Below are 17,207 nucleotides of genomic sequence, written 5' to 3' on the forward strand. Positions count from 1 at the left end.
GTGGATGAGAGGGTTTGTTCCCTGGGCCTTAGGGTCGGGGAACGGGGAACGGGGAACGGGTCCTGACTGTCATCTGCGCTTATGCGCCGAGTGGCAGTTCAGAGTACCCAGCCTTCTTAGAGTCCCTGGGTGGGGTGCTGGAAGGTGCTCCACCTGGAGACTCTGTTGTCCTACTGGGAGACTTCAATGCTCACGTGGGTAACGACAGCGAGACCTGGAGGGGAGTGATTGGGAGGAACGGCCTCCCTGATCTGAACCCGAGCTGTGTTTTGTTATTGGACTTCTCTGCAAAGCACAGTTTGGCCATAACGAACACCATGTTCAAACATAACAGTGTCCATAAGTTCACGTGGCACCAGGACGCTCTAGGCTGCAGGTCGATGATTGATTTTGTAATCGTATCACCAGACCTCTGACCATATGTTCTGGACACTCAGGTAAAGAGAGGGGCTGAGCTGTCAACTGATCACCACCTGGTGGTGAGTTGGATCAGGTGGCGGGGGAGGACGCTGGACAGACCCGGTGCACCTAAACGCGTAGTGAGGGTGTGCTGGGAACGCCTAGCAGAGGCCCCAGTCTGCGAGATCTTCAACGCACACCTCTGGCAGAGCTTCAGCAGCATTCCGAGGAAGACTGGGGACATTGAGTCCGAATGGACCATGTTCAGCATCTCCATTGCCGAAGCTGCTGCATTGAGCTGCGGCTGCAAGGTGGTTGGTGCCTGTTGTGGTGGTAACCTCCGAACTAAATGGTGGACACCAGAGGTGAAGGGAGCCACCAGGCTGAAGAAGGAGTCCTATCGGGCTTGGTTATCCTGTGGGACTTTGGAGGCAGCTGACAGGTATCGACAGGCCAAGCGGAATGCAGCTCGGGCAGTGGCTGAAGCAAAAACTCGGGTGTGGGAGGAGTTCGGAGAGGCCATGGAAAAAGACTTTCGGACTGCCTCGAAGAGATTCTGGCAAACCGTCAGGCGTCTCAGGAGGGGAAAGCGGTGCTCTACCTGCACTGTGTATAGTGCTGGCGGAGCGTGCTGACTTTGACTGAGAAAATTGTCGAGCGGTGGAAGGAATACTTCAAGGACCTCCTTAATCCCACTGACACGTCTTCCGAGGAGGAAGCAGAGTCTGGGGATGAGGAGGATGACCCGCCAATTTCTGGGGGCGAGGTCACTGAGGCAGTTAAACAACTCCTTGGTGGCAGAGCCCCTGGTGTGGATGAGGTCTGCCCCGAGTTCCTGAAGGCTCTGGACGTTGTAGGGCTGTCATGGCTGACACGCCTCTACAATGTTGCGTGGAGATCAGGGGCAGTACACCTGGACTGGCAGACCAGGGTGGTGGTCCCCATTTTTAAGAAGGGGGACCGGAGGGTGTGTTCCAACTTCAGAGGATCACACCCCCACGACCCGGCCCCGGATAAAGCGGAAGAAGATGGATGGATGGAGGATTTAAAACATCAAACTGATGATAATGCTCTGCAGAGCTTTTTAGATAGCCTTTGTTTCTTACTGCCACTGTTTGTATTGACAATACACAGGCATGTAGGGAATCACACATGAGAATGCTAAATATCACGTTACTTTCTTATGATTTAGTTATAATATATATGAATGTACAAAGTTCCTGAATAAGTATAATATCTTTGGAAAACAAGATAAACGTGACCAAAAACCTTTACCAAACATGAAGGCTACACGTGTATATTTATATCCACATAAACAAAAAATAATTATACTCAGTATCTCAAGTACATGAAAATGGGTTTCAACAGGACAAATTAACAAAATCCTGCACTTTGCACTTGTTTTTACTGCACCACAAACCTCTTAAAGTAAGTTCAATGAGAACAAATAAAAAAATGAACACATGTAAAATACAATGCAAGTCCTTTAAATGTAAATATTGCCCAGACAGAGAGCTGCCTTGGGGGAGGTTTGTGCTTTCTCTTGTTTGTGCTCCTGCATGTTGTTTATTCAGAGAGGTACATTACGACGGAAGTTCAACACTGCCATGCTTTCTCTGGGTTAGCTGGCTTTAAAAAAACCCCAAAACAAATCCGGTTGGCAATAACCAGTGTCACATCTGTGGTTATCAACTGTTTCTGTGTGCTCGCTTAATAAGGGGCATTTCACACCTCATATGACTCATCTTCCATACAAAATGAGTGTCGCCTACTAAATGGTAAAAAGAATCTACGAAGACTACAAAAAATATAACAGCAGACTGCAACCATGTTGAAGGAAGGCAGGACATGAATGCTGCAGAAAGCGTAAAACAAGTTTATTTTGAGTTAATATATTTATTCTAACGCTGAGTGCTCTCTGTGCTGCTGTTTATCTCTAAGGAAACTTCAAACTGGGTGCACTTAAACATTAAAGCTTACGTCCTATAGTGAAATTTATTTTATTGATTCAACAGGTATTGTTGGTGTTCTGACACATATAAAAGTATAAAGGCATTTTCTGCACATTGTCCTGCACATTCCCAGGAAAAAAATGATGCATTAGTATTAACTAGTATTAAAAGAATTGGTGAAAATGTGCCATTTTCAGCAGTTTTTAAAGTGAAACTCCTGACCATTTTCCCATTCATAATTCAACCAAATTGTGGATTTGGATCAGAGTTAGCCACCTGAATGTACATAATATAGCTCACTACATCTTAAACCCACAACTGCAAGCACATAAACATTTGGAGCACTAATCTTAGCACTGAAGAAAAGAAAGGAAACAGTAAGCCTGCTAACAAACACAACACACACACACTCACATCTTTTTTTCTCATCAGTGATAATAACTGTAAAATAACGACCTTTGTCAACTCACATCCTGCCCTGGAGAAAACTCAGTCCCGACCACTGCATCACTATGAATCATCTAATTGCTTAATTATTAGTTTATCAGCATAAGTTTACGGAGAGACACTACGACAACAATCATTCATCTTCCCCAAAACAACACTGAGAAGTTAATTATTCAATTCAGCAAAAGAGCGTCTGCATGTTATTTCAACATGTACGTGACATTTCTTTTTCTTTGCCAATGTTGAAACAAGCAGTCACTGTATTCCTTCGTGTTGTTATGAAATGACTGTTGTACCTGGCCTGGTTAGTTAACCTCCCCCAAAAGCCAGTGGTAATTATGAACAGCATTACATTTGTTATTGGAGAGAGCTGAACGCACCAATGAAAGGAAAACATTTTAAGAACAACCCCCCCAAAAGCTTAAAAATTAAGCCCAGGATGGCAGGGAAAAGGCATCATTGTAATCCTGATAAAACTCAACAGTCCATTAAGCTCACTGGTGACTTTTACTCAGAAAAAGAAGAGGTAAATTAAAGGGTCTAAAAATAATGTAATCCTCTCCTTTGACTAGCCCACAGTAGCATTAAGCTGCAGAGTTTTAATAGAGTCACTGATGATCATGAACATTTCCACCAGAGCAGAGTGATAAGCAACTTATACAGTGAAAAAGCAAAGTGGAAGTGATAGAATAATAGCTCTATTGTGACTGCGGACACGAAGCAGCAGAGTTCAATTAGGAATGAGCAAAAAGCCAAAATCCGGATTAGCACAAAATTTTCTGTATATTTAAAAGAATGGAGAAAATAATGAAATAAGAAAAAGTAAGTTGTTTGACTCTATTTCGGGAGAGAACTGCTGGAAATGTTTTTGATGCCAACCGAATGACAGTTCTGGTATTAATAACGTGTCAGCAAGCTCCTAACAGAGATAAACATCCCAGATGCCTGCTGTGTGACTTTCTGACTCACCCTCGCTAGCTGCAGCACCCAGATCCCAGTTGGCCACATAGACGGGCATTTGAGAAACAATCACTTGAATTGGTTCTCTCTAATGGCTTCATAAAAGAAGTAATTATTCTGCAGCGGGAAGGCGCTGTCAATGGGAGATCAAATGATGTCTTCCACTATCCAACCTTAACAAAGCTCCTCATTCAGGACCTTACAGGGTATCTGCAGCTTTTTCTCAAAAAAGGAAAAGAGCTTGGTTTTTTTGCCCCACTTCTCTTCTCGCACCTTCACTAAGCACACAGGATCTCTGCTTTAATTAAAAGTGAATTCTCAAAGCTCAGCTCTGCTGTGAATCTCAGCGCTCTCTGCTTGAATACGCTTAAGGAGGGGATTGCGGCGGGTTTTCAGTAAATGTTTAGTTGGTGAGGAGGAAGAAGAGGAGGAGGAGGAGGAGTGTTGGAGGTAAGGAGGGGAAAAGTCGTGTGGAAAAATGGAAAATTTCAACAGTCAACAATTAATCTAAAAGCACAAGACTCATTCGCTACAGAAAATGTAGTTATTTATTAAGAGAGAACAAGGCAAGAGCTTAGACTTTAGAAAAGTGCAGTGCTGCAGCACTCATGAACGTGCATTTGCCTGATCTGTATTTGGTATCACTCATTATCAAACATATTAATATTTATGGGAATCTGTTTACTATTTGTGAGCTTGATTTTTGAGTACTCTTCATTTAGTGCCCACTGTTACCTTCATTGTTTGTGGGAAACATATTAGCATGGCTGAGGCTCTGCTCCACTTATTGGATCTGCTCCATTTATTGTTATTATTTATGACAATAAATCACTTTTTTAAGGGCCTAAACATGCTTGAAAACTCACGTGTTTTGCACACGCATCAAAAATAAGGATTCAATATTTTATGGATCTTAGTACCCTCGGCACATACTCTGGCCTACATGAATGAAATTTGTTACACATTAGATTTCCACTGTGGGATCAACACATGACATACAGCAACAAGATATACAGTGTAACTACTGAATGCTCAGTAATGCTGCCTAGTGGGCACAGGAAGTGATAAGTAACAAGTTTATGCAACAGCCAGTTAGATTCCAGGCCACAAGGTTATACTGTTGATGTCCTTAATCAAGATTCAGTCCAGACTTATGACTTCCGCTTGAAAGCATGAAATGCGTCATCGATATGGATAAAAGAGTGAGGACCACGTCATATCTGCTCAAAGCTTTAATTCTTTTTTGTTTTGGAAAATTATACTTTGAGGGGAAATGAGCATAAATAATCTGCTAAATTGTATTCTCTGCTTAGTGCCAGAAAACAACACTAGCATCACTCAGGAGTGTGAAAAACAAGGCCAGGGGACCAGAATAAGCCTGGCAAAGACCCCAATCCGGCCCACTAGTAACCTTTGGAAAATGTGATGAAGGGCATCATTTCCTGCTAAACAATTACAATTAAAAACATGAAAGTTCCTGTTATTTTCACTATCTACCATAGAAATTATAGAAATAAAGTGGGTCCACAAAGGGGAAAAAAGGAGATTTTCTGGGCAATGAGCTGCCAGAACTTTTTCTGTAATTTTACAAATTTATTTATTTGTGCTGCATTTACTACATAACCATTTTTTATTTTATTTTTTATTCTTCTTTGTCTTATATTAAATGGGATTAAATATGTAATTAAACATCTGACACACTGACAGAAATGTGGGTTTTACTGGCCCACTTAAGATCAAAGTGGGGTTTATGTGGTCCACTGAGTTCTAACATGAAAGGTCTAGAGGCCTTCGTTACTTATTTATCAAAATAAAATGTTGTGTTAGTGTTAGTACTGCACTCGTCCATGATGCACATAATCCATCGTCTTCGCCAAGACAGTTGATCAAACACAATTCGGTTTTCTGCTATTCCCTCTTGCTGAGTGAAACGGCAGTGCTAGAGCTCATTTCTGATTTAAAGACCACTTAATGTAGAAACAACAAAGGGGACTTACTTAGAATCGGCTTAGCAGTTTAGCTGCATCTCGCAAAAAAAGACCTCTACATAAGTCATTGGGAGGAGGTCAGAATGAGTGGAGGGTGTATAAAATGCAGGATTTCAGAAGAGATGAGAGCTCTGGATCCTCAGTCCCACATGTGTTTGGCAGCAATTAGTTATAGCATATAAATGAACTACCAAAAACAGAGCTGGAAGAACAGTGAGTATTGGATTTGCATTTACCAAGCGGACAGAATAAAACAACTGCCAACGCAAGCTTGTGGTTATCTAAGCTCGTGTGCGTCTAAGCAGATGCTCGCCATCGTGTTTTCCGTGCCAGCTTGGGTTGGCCAGGAGATGTTTTTACATGTTATTGCCCACGAGTGACCACAAAAAAATGAAAGAGATTTGACAGATGAGGAAAAAAAGCTGAAATATCCATTTACATCCTAAAGTGCAAATATGCATAACTCTATTTTTTTTTTAGCAGAATAACTACTGCAGATCAGAGGTTTGACCGCTTTTCGTGCCAAAAACACCAAAAGGAAGCATCTTTCGTTTGTAATGATCAGAACTGCATCCTCTTGTACTCATAGAGTACGGCTTAACTTATTCCCTGAGGAAGATGTTGACACAACTGTCCTTGTGTATCACACAGCTCCTTCTGGACCGCTAGGCAGGGTAAGAACAGAAAAACAGTCGAGTGCTTGGTGGTGCAGCAGGAGGGGAGACAGACCCTCCACTGTATGACACGCATTCAAGCTCCCATGTCAACGAGCAGCCACTCTGCTGAAGTGTCTTTAAGCAAAGAGCTGGATCCTCCAGCACTGTTGTTCTGCAGCTCTTCGCTCTCACCTCCCACAGCAAGGGAAAAATGAAAGGAACACTGTTGTTATTGTTACGCAAATACAATGAACAATAGAGCAGACAGGAAATACTCGTTAAACGAAACAATCATTAACGTGGGTTTCAAATGCTCTGAAGACACTTTTGTTTTTACGCCACAGGTATTAACAAAATCTCACTTCCTGTATTCTGAAGTCTTTTGTGGTTCCTGTGAGGAATCACAGTGGTCTAAACCCTACGCAGCTGAAACTGCTGTCACCTAAAGAAATCATTTCAAATTTACTGATTAGATTTTTCTTTTTTAAATAAATTAAGACTTTGACCTTTGAGTGCTACATATGTCTGGAACACTCCCAACATGATTAAAGAGGTTACTCAGCAAGCTGTATGGACTATAAAAGGTGATCCTGTCCATGGCACCACATGCTGGGATGACTTCGGCAGATATAAAATCTTGAAACTGCAGTCTGCTGTCTCAGCATGAAGCTCAACAAACAACAGGATTCTGTAAAAGACTCGAGTATGTGGTATTTTTCCACTTCATTCTGTCACTTTATGTGCTTTTTAAATGTAAAGAAAATTCTCATTCTCTTCGGCGCGAGCAAAAACTACACAGGCATGTCTGTTGCCTAACATTTCAATGCATGTGAAACGTCACTCATTCCTATTTTTCCAAGTATCATTACACAAAATATATATGATGAATGTGATATTATTGCATTGTTATTTAGACCGTATGCTACATTTCACCCTTCCATCTGATTAATATAGAAGCTAATCTGCAGTGTCTGCAGAAATACATTATATTGCATTTGTTAATAATACACTTTATCTATGAAATCTGAACCTAAATAGGTGCCAGTTAGTAAAGTAAAAAGTGTGACATTTTCTGGGAAATATATAGCGGGGTAGAAGCAAATAAATGCAAAACGTACCTCAAAATCTTTTGTAAGCACTCAGCTGGAGTCCACTACATAAAAGCATACGTTTTCCCAGAAAGCGGATGAAATGATCCGTTTTGCAATTCTACAAAGTTAAACAGCAAACATCTTGAGCTAAGTTCCTTACGAGATTGCAGTGACAGTTGAGTAGTTATATATGTGGAAATAAACCACGAAAAAAACATCAATGTTTTCAATTTACAGTGTTTGCACAGACCGCAGCCCCAGCAGAGCAGAAGTTTATGCAGCCAAAGCATATGTTTTGAATCATGACTGAAAATTATTTTCTCACTTCACTGGAGAAATGTTCTCTTGCTGCTAGTATTGCAGAAGTCTATATTGCATTTACCACCTACACAAACAACCCACAGCAGAATCTCAAGTAACTGACACCCATACTGGTGGAGTGTCAAAACAGCAACTTGTATGCACTGAACATCACAGCAGCCTCGTACCGACTGACTTTATTTTACTTTACAAAAAAGATAATGAAAGGATAGCATGACAACAGTCTGCTCGTCTGTCGTGGAGCGCTGTTGTACACAAGCTGTTTAGCAGTTTTTGATGAGCTGTTCGGTGTGAACAATTACGCAGGGCAGTGAGCTGGGTGCAGTGGTCTGGATGCATTCATCGGAGGAACATGAAGAGCGTACATATAATAGGATGCTCTGTAAGCACGCCTCGCAAAATGTGTAGTGAACCGTGCGCCTCATCAGCATCGCGCAAATCTGCGTGCAAAAGGTCGAGCAGCACCAGAGGCCTACTGTCAACATATCTTTTCCAATTAGATATGAAGATTGTTAGAGGCCTCGCTGCTTTTACGTTCTATTTTTATTCAAATGATGGTGTTGTTGATAAGTTGCTGATGTTCTGATGTCCTCGCTGTTGGTCCTGTCAGTTCAATATTCCCATGACTGAACACTGATAATAACCACTGCGATAATGTGCCTGTCAAATTCACACGTATTTTAAGACTGGGGGGGAACTAAGTGGGTTTTGTGTAGGAGTATGTTAAGATATGCACTTCCTTTACTTAAGAACTTTTCATTAGTTTCTTTTTCTTTAATGTAATTTGGCAGAATATCGAACAGAATTTAGGACAAGGACTATCTGCCTTCTCTAAATTCTGCTTTGTTTTGAAAATCAAATCCTTTGAAGAAAAGGAAGAGAAAGAGAAAGCTTACACTTTGTGTGTGCATGTCTGTTTCTGTGCGTGGTAATGCAGTGTTGTGCCACACTATTGTGATGTGCAACAAAATTACCATAACACAAATTATTTGAATTGTAAGGTGACAACTTGGTAATTGTGTGAAGATTTAGGTTCAGGTCAGGTTCACAGGAGTTGAGGTTTATTCGTTTTGCTAAATTGGCAGCAGGGATTTAAGAGCCTGCTGTCTCCCCAACACCCATATTTTTATATTTCCAATTATAAATCTTTGCTTCAGCTAGGAATGTTAATGCAAGTCACAAAACAATGCTTTCACAATAATCTGCCCATGATAATCAAAATACGGTGATTCTTCTACGGTGCATATCTGGGTAACTAACCCACAAAAAATAACTCCAAGAACCCAAAAATAAATTATGCAGGAATTTGTTTTGCATGCTTGCAAAACTGATCTTTGGCAAGAAAAAGCGTTGTTGATGCTTTGTCCCACTTTGAGTTTTCACATCTTACTTCAGCATTAACCCAAAGAATATATGTAATGCAATAACGGGGTTTGTCTTTAGAAAACCATGAAGAAAATAAATAAGTACAAATTGCAAAATTTAAACCAAACCAAGTCAAAATCAGGTCTCCTGGTTTCTAAATAACAGAAACAGGAACTAACACAATGGAAACCAAAATAAGTAAAGCTGAAAAAGAATCCATCTGACTTAAATCTGCAGATATCTTGTTTTTGCTGCATACTGACAAAATGCCAAACACTGTCTGGCCGGAAAGGAGTGGCCTGGGAAATAAGAAGAAGACCACTTCCTGTGGATACTGTAATTATGAATCTTCACATATCCCTCAAACAAAAATATGGAAAAAATATATATAAAAAACCAAAATATAATGAATAAAAAATGTATGTTTCAAATAAATAGATTCAAAGTAAGCAAGTTATGCATGATAATACTGGACAAACAGAGGATAAAATGAAAGGACGCTTGTATGGCACCTTTGGATGTTTGAGAAATGCTGACGCAGTGGTGCAGGGTTGTATTGTTCTGATAACAAGATGCTCGGTGTATTATTGAAAGTGACAGAGCATTTCAGGGCAGTGGTATCCTATTGCATTGTTATGTAAGTGTTGTTTGAGACTAATAAAAAAGATAGAGGCTGGTATCTCCCATGCACACAGCCCTTCTGCTTTGAGGGTTGAAACAGAAGCAGGTTCATTTAAAATGAGGTTGGTAGGGGCTCGTCAGACCCATCTTCTCCCACTGTCTCAAGAATTTCACTCTGACCAGTATATCTTAGAGATTCTTGTTTTTCCCAATGGCTTATGCTACGGTAGACGTAGAAATGGCTACAGTATCTGGGGATTTCTGACAGCTGCTTGCTTTGGGCTCGCAGAAAGGAGCGTGCCTCAGTGCTGCAGCCTGTATGAATAAAATATGATGTGCACATAGAGTAGTGCTTCACTGTTGCTCTGATGCAACATGGAACAACATCTCTAAAGCAAAGGAAGAAAGAAGAGAGCTGCCTGTGTTTACAACTGAGTATGTGAGATACAGAAACGGAAATCTATGAAGCAACTGCGTGACGACAGTGAGGTGCTCAGTAATTTTCCCAAGGAAATCCTCACATTTCAAACATGCAGTTGCATTTATTTAAATGCTCCGGTCACCTGGGCACCAAATACACATTTACTCACTTCCTTCTTCTTCTTGTGGTGCAAAAAGCTTTGGGTTTTATCTCCACCTCCCTAAGGGACTGTGCATTAGAAGAAATAGACCCACTGAAGTCTGCGGACTAAGCTGTGAACACAAAAACAAAACAAACCAAAAAAAACACAGACTTATCATGGAGTACTTTGGATTATGAATTCTTTAAGGTCTGGAATAAGCAGAGAGTGATTAGCCCCTCTAAAAGGCCCTGTAGTTAATCCAGGAGAGTGCTGAACATTCGAGCAGTCATTTCCAGGCTGGGTTACTTCTCATGATTTCTGCATTTACTGCTCTGCATGTGGGAAATGTTGTGGAGATGATATCTCTAAAAGAATAGACGTGATAATGCATTCATACTGTGTTAGGTCAAAAACAAATAAACATGAGACTGCAGGAACTGATTTGAGCCTGATCTGTAGCATATTTAAGTAGTAATTGTGCAGATGACACAACAGAATTCCCATATGCTGCAAACTACTTAGCATGCAAGCAGAGAAGTCTAAATAAACAGCTGAAAGTTGTGGATAAATAGCTGAAGTGTCACAGTACGAAAGGAGAGCTTCTTGAACAATTCCAGGATGTTTTATGTGGATTCACGAGGGCAAGTGTTTTCTTAACGAAATAACACAGAATAACTGCATAAAGTAATTTCTTCAAGAGGCCGGGAACCACTAGAGTCGAGAGCCTTACACTGAAAATAATGTGTTTTGAGCCGAGTCTGAGTGCAGCCAGATCGCGTTTAAGTTGCCAGTTGACTGAGGAGAGGGGCTGAACTGGGAGTCGGTGAGGCACCGAGTGAAAACTCGAGCTGAGTCATCCTACCACCCCCGAGCAACCTGGGAAACATCTGCACCATCACCGAGAGAGGGGAGGTGATGAGGGTTGACATGGCGTGGCGATGGGCTCGTGCTTGACCAGGCGTGGTGCAGTCACTGCGTGTGATAGCTCCCAACATCTCATCCAACCTGAGCAGCATTACTGACAGATGGAGAACATTAGCACAGAGGAGGAGTTCATGTGTGCGCGCTCTGCTCACTGCCAGATTCAGAAAAGTAGCTGATAAGGGGATAGACTTAGCCGCTTATCCTGCTTGCTGCTGGAAATTAATGGAACAACATGTAAGGCTGAGTGTAAGAATAATAAGCCCCTACTTTAGGCGTGCCGTGTATAAATAGGCGCAGCTTGGTTACCGATGCACATCTTTCAGATGAAATCCCAGGAGATGCAATTACTGAGCAAACAACTGTGGTAAAAAAGTGCAAGTATTTACCCTTTAATGACACACTCCCAACAGGAAATGAGTGAAAGTAGTTTATCCATTTAAAAACCCGAGTATCCTGTTATTTCACGGGCAGATGAGTGGTTTGGGGAGGAACAAAATGATGCACATTTTGATTTGCCCAAGTAGTTCATTTTACAGCAACCTGACAAATTTCTCTAGCAAGTGTGACAGCCCAATTAGGGAGCAGCATGCTGAAAGGAGATCTGAAGCCAGCGCTGACACTGACTGCACAAGTTGACAGACCCGGAGGGGGCTCCACTCCTTCAGATTCTTTATCACACCGGGGCTCCTGCTGCTGTGCTGCAGTATTGTTGGGACAGAGTCTATCAAAATCTTCTGACATCCTCTTTAAAGCAAAAGCTTGTCTAATTCTTTACGGTGCAGTCTGGAAGTGGATGGATGTGTTTTAACAGATTGACTAACACTGTTTGGAGTTATGTTCCCAATGCTGAGAGAGCACCACAGGGCTGGAACATGGAAGGAACATCTTCTTTATTGACCTAATAAAACTAATCAAAGAATCCCAGTGTTTTGCTGTCATTAAATTATACTTTGTAGCCAATATCTTTAATGACACTGTAAACAAATTACGTCTTGTTATCTCAACTCCCACATTACTCAGTTTCCTTAATCGGACTATAAATAACTTTTATGTGAAAAACTCATTTAGGACTATAAAAGGCAGCTTTTTGTTTAAGGTCAAGAACATTACCCAGAGACTTGCCCACAGGCATGCGGTCAGACAATCTTGGCCTCCGGTTCCTAAAAGCGGAGTTAGTAAACTACATTTTTTCCCCCCATTAAATGCCTCTCCTGTTGCCAGATTGGACTTCTGTTGGGGCAGCAGGTATAAAACACAGAGCCCAGCAGTTTAACACCAACAAAAGGCTTTTTGTGAAGCAGGGATCGAGTTGAAGAAAGAACAAGGAGGTCTGCTACTCAAGGTGAACAATTACAGTAGTGATGTGCTAATCCCGCTGACAGGCAGAGTCTCAAGGTCAGCTGTAGACCACAGAAAATGTGTCTTTTAAAGTCACCTTTATCGTCTGCTCCTTATCTTTCCATTTTACCCAATTTACACTCTATTTACCCTCCCTCTCAAACACCTACAACATCACGCCGTCTGACTAGACGTTAGCAATCAGACAGCTGCGAGGCAGCCTGATGGCACAGAGAACAAACAAGGAGCTCGAGACCCTGACACAACAGTAAATGTTTTGATAGTTCCAGTTCAAGGACAAAGCTTTAGAAGAGAAGAGCGTGTTTTCCACATTGGGTGAGTACCAATCTATGTAGCCAACAGAAAAAACTGTTTAATTACAATTATCTGCTGAGAAAATACACCCTGTGTTCAGAAAACTAAAGGACCTGATTGCACGGTTAAGCGCGGGGTGAATGCACTCTTTGACGGCAGGTGTTGCTTTTGGATTGCACGAGAGGTTGGCGGTCGCATTTGAACTTTGAACTTTAAATTTCCACAATAACTTAAGAGTAACATGCAAAAAAAAAGAAATATGGTTCGTGTTCCAGAAACCAAAAAAAGGTTTGACACTGAAAGAGCAACTGATATTTAGCTGCGCTTGAATAATTATGCACTGTGCACTTGATTAAGATATAAAAAGTATGCAATAATTACCTACTGAATGTCTTTGTCTCTGTTTAAAAACACACTCGGTCTGCCAGGATGTAAGGAGATCGATGACATGCAAGCACATAACCTTGCACTGTGACTCAGACAGATACAAACAGAGGCCTCATATTAGCCTTGGTTGGATTAAACATGTCCTCAGTAGGGTGCCTGTGTCTGTCTGAGAGAAAAGCCTGAACAGCAGGTCTCTGAGTTCAAAAATATAATTGGTTTTTACATTATATTCACTCACTGCAAACTGACTGTGAGCACTGTGAAAGGTTTTTCCACCTGATCATCAGAACAGAGACAAAACAGATCGACTTGAAGGTGGTAGACTATATCGTCTAGATGTTTCCTTTTAAACATCGAGGTTGCTTGTCTTCTTCTTCTTCAGTTTATTTGAGCCTGATAAGTGCATCTGCAAATTTAATATCTTTGGACAAAATCCCCCACACTTGACTTACAGATTAGTCTTTCGGGGTTTCCCAGCTTTGTCTGATGTCTGCCTCGCAGTATTTCCTCACCACCTGTCTAAGCTGTCATTATCTGGCTACGTCTCACAGAGGAAGTCTGCCGTTGTGAATAATCCTGGTATAAGCTGAAAATCTGGCTGAAATGTGCACACAGCAAGGGTGACCCACTCCTTCGGCCTGTGCAGCCGTAACACAGTTTTAAAGATTATCCTCTTTCTAAAATCAACTCTTTCTTCAAGGAAACTGAAAAAAATCAGTTACTGACAAACATAACACATGAAGGGACAGCGCTAGTTGTGTTTGGTATTCACATCCATGCCACTCACTGTGAAACTACTACTGTATGTTTGAACGTCAGACACTATAAACAGTCGGAAACCAGCCAAGTATTTAATGCTAAGCTATTTTTGTAGACGCTCTAATGAGGATCTTGACATCCTTTCTTGACAGTAATATATCAGGAAGGAGCGCACCATCCAGTCTAGTGGTGCGGCACCACCCTCACTTCACTGTAATGGCTAGCACAAGCACGCAAACTGTGATTCCTCTCGGCTCCTCTGGCGATCTTCAAAGCTTGCGGCCACTGGATGCGATCCATGGCACGTCCCCGACAGGTCGCCAAGAGGATGAAGAAATAAGCGCTGGAGGAATTCAAAGCCTTCTCCCTCTGCCGCCGGCCACCCAGTCACTACACAAAGGACTTCATATGTAAGCACATTCAGGTTTCTCACAGTTAATCCTGTGTGTGAAAATCATTCACATTCAGCATCAAGTTAAAAAGAAAACATTTTTTCTTTCAAGATTTCTTCTTCATGGTCACCAAGGGGATCCTGGAGATACAAAATACGGTGACTTTGACCCTGATGATTCACTGCATCGGCAGCAGAATCTATTTGACTGCTGTACAAATATGAATTTCAGCCATCAGCATGTTTCCCTGACGTCTGTTCACTCCTGCCTGAGGGAGGACTGAGCTCGTGGGAGAGCACAGCTAATGTTAGCAACAATAAAATCTATGCGATTTTATTTTTAAACGAGCATCAGCAGGTTTCTGCCTGGCACAAATGAAACCACAACAATATTCAAATGCAGCAGAAACGCAGATATCCAGTGATTTCCGCTCAAATAAAGTGAAATCGAAAAGGTTAGGTAATATTTTACAGTGATGTTCACAGTATTGATCAATTCAGCTTGGACTAGATTCAGGAGCTATGAACTGAGTGCCATAACAAGCGGTCTGTCAGGCTCTATGCTTTTTATTTACTGCCATGACAAGTGCTGAAACACCAGCATGACCAATTAGTCCCATTCATCAATTGATTTTTGAGCATTGTGATCCATCTTAACAGCCACTACGCTCTTCTTCTTCTCCCACCTCCACACTCCACAATGAGCAGTTTCTCAATACAGTGAACACCAAGGTCATCAGAAACAAGGAGGGTTATTGGAGGTCGCTCAATGTGCATAATTGTTTGGTAATGCTGAGGATGAATGATTAAATATAAATTACACATTTATACTGTATTATTTTATTGTTTCTTGATGCAAAATATCACTTGTACACTTTATAAAAGACAGTGGAAATGTTTTCAAACCGAGCTAAACCTAAAAATATTCAGTACACTGCAAAACACTTGAGAGAAGCACTTTAAGAGAACCACATAACCTCAGGTACAGAGACAAACATCCTTGAAAATACTAAAATCGGTTTCCCAAATCAAATAAATAAACGGCTATGAATACAGGCCTCTTTTCAGAGTCTCAGTTTGCAGCTCTTCAAAACAAAAAAAAACAAAAATAGCAGGTGGGCTTTAATGAAACGTCAAATGCTGAAGGGGTTCTGACTGTGGCCACCAGACGGGCACCTGGTTAGACTGACGCATTTTTAGCGACCACTGCGCTGAGGAGACAGCAGAAGACGTTGCATTAAAAATATAAAACATGCACTTCCGCACTGGGTTAGTCTGCAACTATGTTAAGAGCAGAATAGCTTCGAAAATCTAGTTCAAATGGATATTTTTAGTACCAGCGGTTCAGTATAAGCAAATCATATGGCCTGTCTTTTCAACAAGTGACAGTTAAATTCTGCAAAAACCATTTCTGAGCTGTGGTTTTGGTCTGAATCACTATTCCAGAGCAGCTGCACTGCGAGAACATCAGGACTTCTGCAACACCAACACTAAGCAAGCAAGCAAACGCTCCTTTTGCAGGACATATTCCGAGCTGCTGCAGTGAAAAGAAAAAAAAAACAACAACAACATATATATATATATATATATATATATATATATATATATATATATATATATATATATATATATATATATATATATATATATACATATATATATGTGTGTGTGTGTGTGTGTGTGTGTGTGTGTGTGTGTGTGTGTAGTCTTCGGGCTTACCTTGAACATGAGTCAGAATAAGGCTCTCAACACAAGCTTTGGTGTTGTTGCAGTTCACAGGACGCAACTCAGCTCAGGATGGATGGTCACCCCTCGGGCTCAGACATGATTCATATCCACGATAACTCGGCCAAAAATGAAGAGCACCATACTCTCAGAAAAGCCCTGTAGCGCTAATGTTAGTTTGTCAATCCCATTAGCCCGTACAGTCTCTCTGTGCTGCTCAATAATCTGCTGTAGTGCAGATGAACCGCTACACGCTTCCAGCTCTCAGTCGGAGGAAAAGGAGGGAGTAATGTTAATGGCCTCACCAATGGACGAGCCCCTCTGAAACAGTCCGGTCTTCGACCCGGTGGCTCCAGTCATCTGTTCGGGTCAAACAGCGAACGCATGCGGTGGGTCGACTTGTCGTTTCTGTCGCCCGTCCGATTAGAAGAGGGCTGTTTGACGCGGCGAAGAGGCAGTGCCGCCGCACCGTGTGCCCTGCGCTCCCACGCGGACCAACAGCACTGCCTGCTGTACTTAAAGAGACACAGCAGAGCACACAGAGGCGCAGCAGTCCCCGCACTCCTCCCGACGCTCAAGCTTTCCGGGCCACACAGGTGACACTCGGCGCGGCGACGATGTGCTCCCCTGCGGATAAGCTGATAAAAAATAAATAAATAAATAAATAAAAATGCAATTTTCATTCAGGATGAGGTGCAGTGTTTGCACATGCAAGCGGTCTGCGTGGGTTATATATTCTGCGATGGATCGGGCATCCAAAAGTTTGGGTATCCTTATTTAAGATTCTCCAAAACGCAATTTTAAGGCCTCGTTTTGTTTTGCTTTGCACATTTTCATAATTTGGAAAAGCAAAGTTTTGGAAAGCAAACACTTTCCAAAGCTTGATAAACTTCCAACATGTTGCCTAGCAGCCTGAGCAGTTTGCTAGGCGCTCAAAATGCTCACAAAACACAAGATTTCAGGTAGATGTTTCCTCAGCTCAAGAAATAGCATGAACCTTTGAGG

The 17,207-nt window shown here is 41.7% G+C and overlaps 1 protein-coding gene across 2 annotated transcripts in view; it reads right to left on the reverse strand.

The window, feature by feature from the left end:
• Positions 1-16,690, reverse strand: part of wscd2 (WSC domain containing 2) — a 41,507-nt gene extending 24,817 nt beyond the window's left edge. The window contains exons 1-2 of one of the 2 annotated variants that reach the window (XM_063489277.1): positions 16,197-16,690; positions 10,391-10,493 (exon numbers count right to left, since the gene is read on the reverse strand). The gene's annotated coding sequence lies outside the window, so the exon portion shown is untranslated. The remainder of the gene's footprint in view (positions 1-10,390; positions 10,494-16,196) is intronic. The other variant, XM_063489276.1, reaches the window with a different exon arrangement.
• Between the last annotated feature and the right edge of the window lie 517 nt (positions 16,691-17,207).

This window comes from Pelmatolapia mariae, linkage group LG12 (assembly GCF_036321145.2).
Source record: "Pelmatolapia mariae isolate MD_Pm_ZW linkage group LG12, Pm_UMD_F_2, whole genome shotgun sequence".
Classification (NCBI taxonomy): domain Eukaryota; kingdom Metazoa; phylum Chordata; class Actinopteri; order Cichliformes; family Cichlidae; genus Pelmatolapia; species Pelmatolapia mariae.